Below are 13,218 nucleotides of genomic sequence, written 5' to 3'. Positions count from 1 at the left end.
AGGAGTCTTGATCCAATAGGACTTATCATAGATAACTTCAGGAGCATTTGACCAGTTCTACTCTATTCATGGGGAGGAAAAAAGGAAATGGACTTCCAGTTTTATACTTTACTGAATGATTAGGTTTTGATTTAGCAGAAGTGCCTCAGAAGAACAGAGCCTGTTTTTTTTCTTGCACTCAAAATAAGAAGCACCTACTGTAGAAAGAGCGTATTGTATGAAATCTGCTGCAGTGGATGTGAGAGCTTTCAAGTCTGACAGTTTAAGTAGTGAAGATGAAAGTGAGGACAGTTCTTGGGCAGGGGACTTCAAGAGGAATGTGATTCATGGGACACAGTGAGTAGCGTAATTACCAGTGCAGCTGCCGTAGTAACTTCTGCCAGTACTAAAAAAAAAACACCTGTCATGCCCAGTGCTCTATTGGTCGTAGTGTAAATGATAAAGATGGGAGCAGCGGCGTAATGCCTTGTTCCACTTGCCAACTGCAGATCGCTGCACGTGGATGGAGCTATTTCTGCTGGGTTTCAAATTGGCGTAAAACCTTCACAGGATTTCCTAAAGTGCTTAGGCTGAGGAAGTGTTTTGGAACTGGAGGTAGTGAGGTTTTTTTCCTTTTCTCTAAAGAATAGTGAAAGGGCAGAGATTCAGAGGGGTTGAATGAATCTGGTAATGGGTAATACCTGTCAAATTCAGTCAAGATAAAACACTTAAACACTTTTAATTTCAGTGTTTTTAATATGTAAGGTTTTATTTCAGTGATTAATTTGTTTTGATATTGTATTAGGGCTTATCAACTTCTCTGTGATCATTCTTTCTGTTACGTAATATTTGAAAGGTCTGACCTGTAGTTCAATATTTGCTTCCAATTTAGCTGAATGAAACGTTTCAGACTTAATCCAAAATAGAATTTGGGGTGAAGAGCTCTTGAAAAATTTGGAGGGAAGAGCGGGAAGGAATGTTCTGCTAGACTTGGGCTTCATTTTTATTTAAATTTCTGGATCTAGAAAAAAAAACACATTAGTGGAGAGTGAGGGAATTCTGTAATATTAACCACAGAACATTTTCTCTCACTAAAATGAGTTGTCAAAACTCACTTCTCCAGCACTCAAAGAATTTCTTTAAGTGCAATTTCCATTTTAAAATGTTGGAAGGGGATTGCTAAAGGTCATGGATCAGTCTAGCATCAAAGGTGGGTCTAGAATTCTGGAATGCTGATTTTTGTAGTCAGGGCTGACTATTTGACTGCCTAGCCCCAATGTTGTGTTAGCAGATCATAAAATTTCACCCGTGCAATATAAATGATCATTGTCCTGTTTAAGAGAACACCTAGATTCCTAAGCTGTTCTTAGAACATGTAGCTGTTCTGAGCATCAACTATACATAAGTACACATGTAAACTTCCTGATTTCATTCAGTCTTTGTTATCCTCATCAAAGAATTTCTAGATCTTGCTTTTTTTTTTTTTTTCCTAGCCTTTAATTTGCCTATCATTCCATTTTTGTCATTTCCATCTCCTGTTTCTTGAGAAACTTGCCTGCTTCAGCTTGTTTGGCGTTCTTAAGCAAAGGCATTTGTGGCTTGATTCAAGAAAGAGGTAAAAAGGGAATCTCAAGTTCCTGTACACAAAATTATTGCACAAAATTATCACACGATTGTTACTTATTTCGTGAAAATGTTCTGTAAAGATTCCTCACTGTTGTCCCTGTTGACTGATGATACCAGTTCTATGGGCTTAAATCCAGGCACAAGGGGAGTCCTACAGCAACGCTGCAGGGCTGAGCTCTGTACAGCAAGGGGAGACCCTTGTACCTAAAAACATCCTGACTGCAAGCAGAGTGAAGGTAAGTGGTGTGCTTCTGTAGCTTACACATCCAGCACCCGTATGTTATGTATGCACTGGGGCTCAGCCCCAATAAAGTGACCTTTTTATGGAAGTTATATTGCGTATGTTCTTTGTCAGAGGTTGCTACCAGTTTATGGAGTGAGAGTCATGTGGCAGCTGTGAAAGTGCTATTAAAAATTAAGATTCTCATTTTGCTTGAAGATTGTAGTTCTTTTTTTATTTCTAACAATGAAAACACCAAGCCTGAAAATGGTAGTTTTAGACTTTCCCATGCATTCTTTGAGTCTTTTTTTCCAAAATGGAAAGCAAGGCAAAAACAGACTTTTTTTTTTTTTTTTTATTAAAATCCCCATTCAAACCCTATGAAGTAGTACAATTTCTGCTGGTGTAAAAGGAGATCAGCTCATCCCAGAGCTGATTTTGTTTTCTTCCCAGTTAGGTATTCAGTCTTCAAAGGCGGTTAACAGGTAGGCTAGAGTAGTTCAGTTGGAAGGGACCTACAAAGTCTTTGAAGTCCAACTGCCCGACCACCTCAGCACTGGCCAAAAGGTAGAGCATATTAGTGAGTTTGATAGCAAGTTGTTCAGATTCTCTTTTGACTTTTTTTTGGCCTAGTGTAAAGATACAGTGTGTTGCCTGCCCACTTTTTTGCCCAATTACATAAATAATTCAACTGTTAAACTACCAGGTCACAGGTGGTGACAGGACATGAAACTTGTTTTATTTACCCAGCTCCCTGAAAGAGGATTTTGCAATTGTTCTAATGGCTCAAATTGTCACTGGGGGGAGAGAAATTTTGACCAAGGGACTGATACCTGCAAATAATACCCATGAAATGTACAAACCAGGAGGAAGACTTGAATTTTTCTTGTAGATGAAGTAAGTGATGTGCTCATCAAGTGGTAAATGTAGATATATCAGAACTGACTGCAAAGTTCCTGTACAGCCAGAAGCACTTGGTGCTGCTTGGCCACGCAGGCTGGTCTTCGTGCATGCTGTGCCTCCTGCCAGTTCTATGCCCAGTTACAAGGAGCTGCATCTATTTTTGTAAGACTTGCATGAAGCAAATGAAAAGTTAATTTAACAAATTGAAGACTTGTGCTAGAATATGTGGGTGTTTTCTTTGTTCGGAGACAGAGTAAAAGGGGAGGAAGCAAATGCTGTAGCCTGGAAGTTATCAAAACCAAGTTAATTTTAAAGATGAGGTAGAAGGGCCCCTTTAGAAACCTATAAAGCGAGTTTCTTGTGCATCTGCACCATTAATGCCCGTAAGGTGGAGGTGAACTACTGGAGTGAGTGGAATGAATTGGGGCAGAAGAGGAGGCTGAATGCAGCGGGGATGTGGTGACCTGGCTCGTATTTTGATGGAATTGCTGCCATTGACTTCACCAGCATCACCAGCACTTTGGTTTTGGCTCCTAAGCCACTTCCAGTTCCACTTCTGCAGTGAGAATAAAGAACAATCAGCAAGTTCATACAGAAGCTGCTGGTAGGCATCAGCAATGAGATCTAGCCTAGCATTTAATTAAACTTAAATAGATATCTTTTTTTTTTCTGGAAATATTTGAGAATCCTAATCCTCTGGTGGTCACATTGTGGTGCTTTCCCTCCTAGGTGGGCATGAAGCTTTTGGGCAGCAAAAGCAGGAGTTTTACAAGTGTTCTGTGTACTTTGTGCCCTCCAAGGCTGTAATTCAGCCGTGTTTCACGTCTGCTGAAACAATAGGAGCTACAGGGGTGAAATAGGACTTGGATAAGTGATGCTCGGTTTTACTTCAGGAGAGGATGGGGTGAGGGTCCCCACGTCCTTCCTTATGGGAAGAGGATGCTAATGGGGAGCTTCATCCACTGCTGTGGTGAGTAGAGGCCTCCACAGGAAGATAAGGCTTCGTGTGCTTTTCCAGTGAAATATATTACACATTTGCTACTTTCTGGGTAACAGCCAAGTCGTTTGTTGTCCCTCCCCACACACACTTCCATTTATAAATGAAGTCTTCAGTCTTTTTGAATGTCATACAAAACCGTTCAAAACCAGACTTGAGCAATTGAAATTCAATTAGTTCAATCAGAGCAATTCAATTGACACAGCTGAGTTCTGTGATCTGAACAAAAGATCTTGCTTTAATTGTGTCGGAATATCCTGATGCTGATATGATTGTCTTGTCCCCAGCCCTCCAGAAGGACTAATGCGTTTTGTAGTTTACTTGCACACGCCACCATTTGCTGCTTGAGGTTTATGTGGTGCCATAGCCTTTCGTGAAATTGGAGGTCCACTGGAAAACAAAAGAAGTGTTTGTGTTTCGTCTGGGCAAACCCGCTGAATGCTGGGGTTTAACACGTAACACTGCTAAATTTGGGAAGCGGCTCGGTCATCCGTTCTGTCTGGAGACAGACGATCTTGTAATAGCCACTTGCAGATGATATTTCTGATGAATCATTTGAGGTTGTGATTCACAGCTCAACTGAGATGATGTTACAAGTTAATTTTTTAAACTTCATCTTAGAGCACAAAAGGTTATGATAGCTGCTTTCCTGCATCTACACTTGTCAGTCTCCAACATACGGTGGGATGCAAAGCCAACACGACACGTTTCTTCCCTGACCAAGGTCCTCCACTACCTCGAAGCAGAGGTTTCCTTACTCATCTTGCTTCTGCCACAAGCACTCTCATTCTTAGACCTCTGTTTTCCTGTGGTGTTTGTGACTGGTGGCCACCAGTGTTGTGTTTTTTTTTTCCTCGTCTTCCTAGATGTTTCTTTACCATGTCATATTTGTCCCTCTTTGGGTTTCTGTAGGCGATTAAAGACCAGAGTAGTCATCTTGATTCCTGTTTTTTTGCATGAGTGTGAAACTAGTGGTCATACCAGCAGGTCTGGTGTTACCTAGTTCTGTTTTCTGTCAGAAGTTAAAATCCCATGTTGGCTTTCTGAAATTGTCTGTGTAAATGAAGCATCAGCTTATGCATCGCGTAATTAAAGTGGAGATTCTCATCTTCCTCTGCCAGCCCTCCTTCATCACTGTCTCTGGCACAGCAGATGAAACAGCCTTATTTGCTTATCATGCAAATTCAAATCAGGCATCGTCTTTGAAATAAGTTTCTCTCTAATCCTCAATAGCGTTGTCTAAACCTCCATATTTCTTCCTATGTGAGATTTTAGAGATGAGGTCCTTGGCCATCTGCACATGTAAAAACTCTGCAATATTTCACCAGCTATTTAATCACTCCTTCCAATATTGTTTTCTCTACCTTGACAGATTTCATGTGTTGCATCCTTACCGAGTGGTGTTGCACAGGGTGGTGGTTTGCTATTGCATCCCGTTCTTGTGCTCTGCTCTGTTGCTTCAAATAGGAAGTATTTTTCCTTGCATCAGATCCCAGACCGCTTGGCACAGCGTGCCAGCCTCCCTTGTCTGCCTGTTGCTTTTAGATCATTACTTTCCTACAAGGAGCATCTCCTGAACAACCCATAACTTTCCTCTACTATAACAAATTGCTAAGATCTTCAGTTATTTGTTGATGTGCTGTTGGGACCATCAGTGCTGCCTGGATGTATCTTTGGGTCTCCCTACCTGCCTGTTCTGCTGTTGACTCTCACATGACATTTTTGTGCCTGTTATGGAATTTCTCTTGCATGTTTATTCTGTCCCAGGACTTGATGTGAGTCAGTGGCTAGACTTCATAGACACAATAGTAAAACAAATAAATAATGATGGAATATGGAATAATCAGACATAATAATTGACTCACAAGTATGGAAGGTGATCTAGTTCGTAATTCCACTCAGGGCAGGGACAGCCACACTTAATGTTCTCCCTAACAGATGTTTATGTGGGCTGCTTCGGAGGTACGTGGTATTGAAATGGCTGCTCCCCAATAATTTGCTCCATTACCTCGCCATCCTTGCTAGTCATGATGTCTGACCTGAATCTTCCTTGCTGCAGCGTAAGCCCATTGTTTTTCATACGGGCCGTGAAAGGAAAAAAAAAAATGGTATTTTCATTTGTTGTTGTTGGCATTTTGTTTAAAGTACTTACAGACTTTGTGGTCTTGTTGTCAGGGCAGCTACCTCCATTTCTCCAGTCTCCCTCGTGCTTGTTTCCAGTTTTCTGTAGCCTCTGTTAGGCAGATTTCATAGGGCACAGCATTCCAAAGCTGGGTGCTGTACTCCTGAGTTATATTTGTCTTTGATCACCATAAAGTGCAGCACTGCTGTCAAACTCAATAAATAACCCCTGTTGACTCACGCTCACCTTGTAATTTCACTCTAACCATTAGATTTTTTTTTTCCTGTGGAGTTTCTGCACAACGTTTGTGGTTGAAGTGGCAGTAACAGGCAGTAGCTGCCGGTTTTTCCTCACCAAGGATCCAGGTCTGGATGGTCAATGTGTTAATGCAAATCTGTTACTAGAGGGACGTGTGATCAGCTTGAGGAAGCTGTATGACTTCGAACTGGAAACGCAACTGGAAAAGATGCTGAGGCTGTTCGGAAGTCCCTGGTGGGTATCGGGCATCTCATTTTTTTCTCATGGTGCTTAGGATTTACCCTAGCAGTAGCAATATCTGTTACATCAAATAGCATTACGCCTGACATTTATCCCCTTGGTATATAAAGGGAGGAATTTTATCCTCTTTCAACCTTCACTTTTGTGAACCTGAACAAGTGGAGCACCTGTGTACTCAGTGAGATCCATTACCAAGATAATCTGAGTTGTTGTTCTCTCAACTTGTTCCTTTCTAACAAGAATAATTAGTTTTTTTACTCGCTTTTCTTAACTGTTTCATCCTGGGTGTCGCTTACAATGTGAGATATCCCATTTCATCACTGACTCTTGAACTTTAGAGACAACTTACACCTTTAAGTATTACAGGTGATGCTTTGAAGAGTGATTCTTCAGGCCAAGTGGCTGAAATCTGTCCACAGGATCCCAGAGTGCTATGATGGGTGAGGAGCTGCCAATGCCAACGCTGGACCAAAGTCTCCCAAGGATTCTCAGACTGAAAACAGTGCCAGAGGGGATAGAAAAAGTTCTGGGTGGAGAAAGAGGGTTTCTTATTATTAATCAGTCTCCACACTGAGTGCAATACTGCTATTCTGGGCCTTGGAAAATGACATGCTATTTTCCTTTCCTTTTAAATATGACAAAAGCAAAGGCTAGGACTAAGTGGTGGATATTAAATATTGAATATTCCAAAAAGATTTGTCATCTGCTAAGCATAAGATAACTTTCTTCCAAAAAGAAGCAAGCTGGTTAGGCACTATATGTTTGTTTTCTTTCTTTTCTTTTTTTTTTTTTCACAGAGGTCATGTATTCCCATTCCTGCTTAAGCTAAATTAACAGGTGGGTGAATGGAAGCAGTTCCCCTTAACAGAAATGCCCTTACAAAAACCAGTAAGTGATTTAATCTACTGAGTTTCACTGAGTATTCACAGTTTACCCTCTTGTGTGCTAGAGTTCAGCGTTGTACAAACAGGATCAGAAATTCTTTGCTTACCTAGCAGCAAATTGGCTGCTTAGTCAGATACGCAAAGCACAGCGGTGAGCGTACAATGCTGAAAGAAAGTTTTGATAATTTCGCTTTCTTTTATAGCGCCATTTGTTGCGGGGTCAGACTTTTCAGATAATAGCTGTACAAAGTGCCTCAGCATGCTGTGTGTCTTCTGAATGAGGCTCCGAACACAGATCTCTGCGCTGGAATGTGCGGTTGGAGATGAGCTAGGGAAATATTCAGCGGCTTTGAATGTTATTACTGCTTATGTGCTGCGTTATTCTTTCTGAAAATTCCCAGAGCTTGCAATATGTTGTGTGTATATACATAAAAGCCCCGTGAGGGGAGGAATAAAATACATTTTTCTTTCTTTCCTCCATTCCTCATGAATAGCTTAGTTCCTGAAAACCGAAAGTGATGTAACCTTGTTTATTTTCTTACTTCCACTTGTGCTGTTTTTACAGTCATCTTAAAAATGTTCTGCTTCTGTCATTGTTCTTTAAATATTTGCTTTTCTATCTCAGACAGCCTTCTGAGTGGAAATCCATGGGAAAGGGATGTCTGTGGCTTATTCATGTTATAAGTTCTAGTAGTTGAAAGATGTAGAAATTACAGCAGTACGGTCAAAACGAGTAGAGCTGTGTTTTCAAATACTGTAACTGTGCATGCAAATGCTGTGGCCACCATCTATTTTCTCTAAGGTCAATCAGGCGACCAAAACTTGCGATTAATTTGTGTGAAAACTGATACAAAAAAAAAAAAAAAATTGTGTTGGCAGTTGGCATCATCTTAACACAGGCAGCAGAAAGCCAGGGTGAGTGCGTGCGTGTTCCTGAAGAAGGGTGGGTGTTACCCGGACAGGAGCTGTTCCAAAAACACAAAAAGCCTGAATTAGCATGTGCAGGTATGTGGAGCTGCATTCCAAGTGCGTGTCCTCATTGGCAGTGACCATGCAAATGGAGCTGTTGTGCATGCAGATGAGCTCTGCTTGTTCCACTGTGCCTGCACCTAGCTCGCACACCAGCTCCAGATAAATGATTATACAAAGGAGAAGCCGAATGGCCCGAGTGGTTTGTATTCAGTAGAATGTTTCTGAACTTTAAAACAAAACCAACCAATCAAAAAACCACTCATATAATGTGGTTATATTTCAAAAGACACATCTCTGCATACAGGTTACCGAATGTGCGGTGTAGTATCAGAAGTTAGTGCAAGGGAAGTCCTGGTTTTTGTGATCTAAGTTAATCAACTTTATTCTGTGAGGTAGAAAAGAGGGATTCTGGTATATAATTTACTACGTAGGGTAAGTGTTAGGGGTGGCTTTTTGTTCTCTAAAATGAAGACAGTGATTCACCAACTTCTGTTTTTTAGAAACACCAGTGAAATACCTCCCCCTTGATTTAATCTGCAGCTTGTTCCATCTTTCTACCTTCCTGCTGTAAAGAGCCACGTCTTTTTCAATGTTTTTCTCAATATCTCTGAATGCAAAGGAGACATGGGTGGGACTTCAAGCTGGAAGTAGGAAATAAAATTTTAAGCCAAGGGGGGTATTATGTTAAAATACATACAGATACACGTGTATTTCTGTGAAGGGCTGCTTCTATCACAAATCCACTTCATTATCATGTTGTATTTTCCAGGAATACATGAACCCCACCAAAGAGGGGGGAGGCAATAAATAAAGGAGGCACAGAAGGATATGAATTAACCAGGCTGTCCCATTCCAAACCTCAGACAGCAACAAAAGGACTGCTCTGGAATTCTGCGTCTGGATTTCTAGAAACCAGTTTTTGTTGATCTTCCGAGAATTTAGTAAATACACACCCCAAAACAGACTTTACTTTGTATTTTGCCTGGGGACTGTGTGCGCAGAGCACAGCACGAGTTTGGCTAGCTCTATGTGATTTTAAGAAGTTGAAGGAGTTAAGTAGGGTAAAACTCTTAGTGTACACCAGCTCAGTCCAGGAAGAATTCATATACCATGAAATTTGGGTGAAAGAAAGGTGTTTTTGACTCCTTAAATTATAACTTTATATAGTTATGTTCCTAGGACTTTCACACTGCAGTTTCTCTTTACCCCAGTGCTCCACAATTTGCAAATGTGTTCTTCAGCAGAAATAACGAGCTTGCCTGTTTTGTAATGCTACTGCTAGAAAATGCAGAGGTAGTGTTATTTAGCAGCAGTATCACCTTGTACAAAGTTTACCGTTCCTCTGATAGTGATCTCTGGCACATATTAGATGCAAAAGACCTGAGAGTGACAGGAGCACGAGCCGTAGCCCTCGTGTATGAGCAGGAAGGAGGAACAGAGCGATGGAGCAATCTGAGAGCATCGAGAGCCCTGTGGGTGTGACTGGTGGCCTCTGGTCCCAGAAGGGGGGACAGGTCTAGCTCAGGTGTATGTAGTACCCGAGGAAGCACCCGACCAGTCCTCAGCAGGCCCTGCAATGCTCTCGGGAACCTTCTGCCGGTGTCTGTGCTGCTGATCAAGTGATTTTTAACTCGGGTTTCATTGGGGAAAGGTGGTGTCAGTCAGCATCCTGCCAGGCAGGTTTAATGGGGTGGAGGTTCTGGGAAAACTGGTGGGACTGGAAGCTGTACTCTCCTAATAGGAAAATGGAGCTAGGCTTCTGAATAAAAAGGAGTTATTTGCCTAATTTCCCTTCAGATGTTCTAGTATACACAGGGGTCCAAAGCTAATTCTCTATTTAATTGCTTTTAGTTGGCTAAGACTCAGACCTCAGAGATGGGGGGGGGGATAGGAGGGAGGGAGCAAACAGCAACCTGTGGGTGGGAAACCAGGTAAGGAATAAACTTACTAAGGAATAAAAAATATTTAAAAAACATCCTTCTAAATTCTTTTTTTCTGTTGTTTTTGGTCTGTGTTTATTTTCCACCTGTTCTCTCATTCCTTTGTGATCTATTTATTTGTATGGGAATTTCTCAGAAAGCAGCTATTGTGCTTGTGACATAAAACAGAATGGGGAGAAGTGCTTCGTGACATCACCTCTTACAAATCCTTTCCCCCATGCCTTAAAAACAAGATGAAAATCGCCCAGGTTTACAGAAATATGACTTTTATTTATTTGTTCATTTATTCTGTTGGGAGACTATGGGCGGGGGGGATGTGAGCTCTGGAAATTCTTGCTTGAAAGGGCAGGGATTTAAGTCTCAGCCAACATTACTTCTCCCTAGGTATTTGAGTTAATGAACATAAATAGAAACCAGATAATTTTAAGACACCTGTGGTAAAGCAACTTCCTTTTGCAGATCAAATTTTGCTACCATCTCTCTGATTTTTCCCTATATGTACCCCAGGGGAAAGTAAACCTCAGTGTCCAATGCGAGATCTCAGCAGGCAGGAGAATACTGCTCCTTTTAACAAACTGTAACTGGTTATGCCCTGAAAACAAAAGAAAAAGTATATGGGGAACATTCACAACCTTAATTTAAAAAAAAAAAAAATCTTTACTGAAATAAATGAATTTGGAATGTTTTCTTTGAGCAGCCTGACTTTTCCTTTAGCTGTCCATGTCTGGTACCTGTTCTGTAGGCTGTTTTTGTCCAAAACCTGGATATTTAAGGTCTCATTCTTTAAGGTACCACGCGTAAGACGCTTCACCCAGCAGTTGTGAGGGTACATCTGAAGCTGAAACTTGATGCAGGTCTCAGTATTTGCATTAAGAAACCTTCAGCCGCTGTTGAGAGCAGAGTGCCTGCGGCGTGCAGGCACCTTCTGCTTAAGCTGTTTTGGGTCGTGCTGCAGCCAAACAGCCCGGTGATGCCTCGAAACAGGGAGTTGTCATCCTGGTAAGCTGCTCATGGCTCTGTGAGTGCCGTGTTTTGGGCAATTATTGTGCTTGTGTTTTTCTGTAGGCTGTGCCAGCTGTGTCTGCCAGGTACTGGCCATTTTTCCTCTTTTTTTTTTTTTGTCACTGGATGGACCTTTACTCAACTCTCCACTTTTAACTCTGGTTTGGTCAAAACAGGCTGCCCAAGAGCGTGGTTTTGTACCTCAGTAGTTAACTGACTTTATGAATTCTCAATGTGTATACAAATGCAAATGTATAAAATCTGTGTGTAGCCATACCTTTACTTTTGGGAAGGTGGGATGTGTTTGGTAAGGTGCATCATTATATTACTTGCCTGCCTCAAGAGTTAAAATTGAGGAGTTGGTGTGAGATACTTTAGTGAATAAATTGGCTGTTAAAAGAAAAAAATATATTACTTCTTGTAAATATAAAGATGTAAGATAAATTCTCTTTTTATAAAGAGATTTATTTACTTCCTTGGTTGGGGGAGTAGGGGGCTATAGATTTCAAGGAAGAAGCATGTTTGACAGGCCATTCAAGGAGTTTCAAGTGTACTGTAGTCTAAAAACAAAGTCAAAGCAACGTGCAGAGTGAGTGTTTTCATTTGGTTAGTTCTGTAATATCAACTTTTCATCCTGATTCTTTTTTTCTTCAAATCCAAATACCTGGCATTTGCTTGGAACAGAAGTCCTGTTTTAACGTATGTGCCCTTCCATTGATTTTTTTCATGGGACTGCTCACATAAAGGTAAATAGCTATGGAGTGATATTGAAATCAGAGCTATACATTTCATAATAAGTTAAAGAAAATATCCAGTCAAATTTTGGATAGTAGATTTTGGATATAATGAAGTTGTTCATAACTTTTTTTGGGGGGGAATGAGCGTGACTACGTTTCCCCAGTGATTTACACTGGCCACGATTTTTAAGAGGCCTAAATTCCCTTTCCAGTTTCTAATTATTTAGAACACTTCCATAAAGAAGCCGTGGTGTTATGTTGGCCATACCGTGATCTAATTAAATATTTACTGTACTCGTATATCTGGTGGCTGAGCCGGGCCTGTGGAAGTGCTGATGCACGCAGCCCTGCAGCTGACGGTCCTGAGCTGGCGACCCGACCCCGCGCTGCCCGTCTTTCATCCCCAACACTCTTCTGGCTCGCTTGGGTTTTATTTCCAAGAATCTCTTGACAGGTGAAGATGTCTGTCTTTGAAGTTCCTCACAGAGGCAGATTCCCCGTTGGCCCGCAGTGTGCTGCAACAGCACCCGCCTTTGTGTGTTTGGTGCTGTGCCTCTTGCTTCTCCTGTGCCCTAAATATTCCTCGTTTAATGAAGTGAAGCTCTTTAATTACTATTTTTCTTTGTGGAACGGCTCGTGGTCCCTTGGTCTTTTGATACTATCAGACTGAAAGGAAGAGGAAAATCCTTTAAACAATTTTCCAACTCCCTCTAGAGGATTTCTTTCCAAGCCCAGAAATAGCTGCGCAGCGGGAGAAGCGGAGCGCTCAGTCGCTGTGCCTGCACACCCAGGTTTCAGTCCAGATTATATCTTTTTCCAGTACCCACAGACTGCTTTTTTTTTTTTCCCTGTCAGTTCCTGCTAATGTCTCCCTGGTTTTATTCCTGCTGTTCTTTAAATATGAATGCTCATGGTCCATTTTTCCTTAGGCAATGCAAGCCTGGCATTCTCTGACATGGGATCCCGCTGCAGTCATCGCTACCTGGAGGATGGCTGTTCTCGTGGTGTGCTGATTCCCCCGGACCAAACCTTCTGAGACTGTCCAAGCAGAAAGCTGAATTTTAACACCTCTTAGCTGCCTTCTTTCCCATCACGATATTGACATTTTAATGTCTGTTGCGCATAGCAACTTGTTTTCATGGTGGTGTCTTTTACCCTTTTGTGCCCCTAAGTTGCTTGCATGTCTGTAGCAGTCCTTTGCTGCCTGTTGTGTTGTGACACAGCTGCTGAAAGGCAGTTCAAGTTGTATGGACCGATGGGGCTGCTTTATAAAGGTCACAGGAAGAGGGGAGACCTTTTTATTAGGGCATACTGATGTGGTCCCTCTCAGAAAGGTGC

The sequence above is a fragment of the Aythya ferina genome (genome assembly GCF_964211825.1).
Source record: "Aythya ferina genome assembly, chromosome: 11".
NCBI lineage: Eukaryota > Metazoa > Chordata > Aves > Anseriformes > Anatidae > Aythya > Aythya ferina.
The sequence above is the reverse complement of the archived record's forward strand: the minus strand, read 5'-3'. Positions refer to the sequence as shown.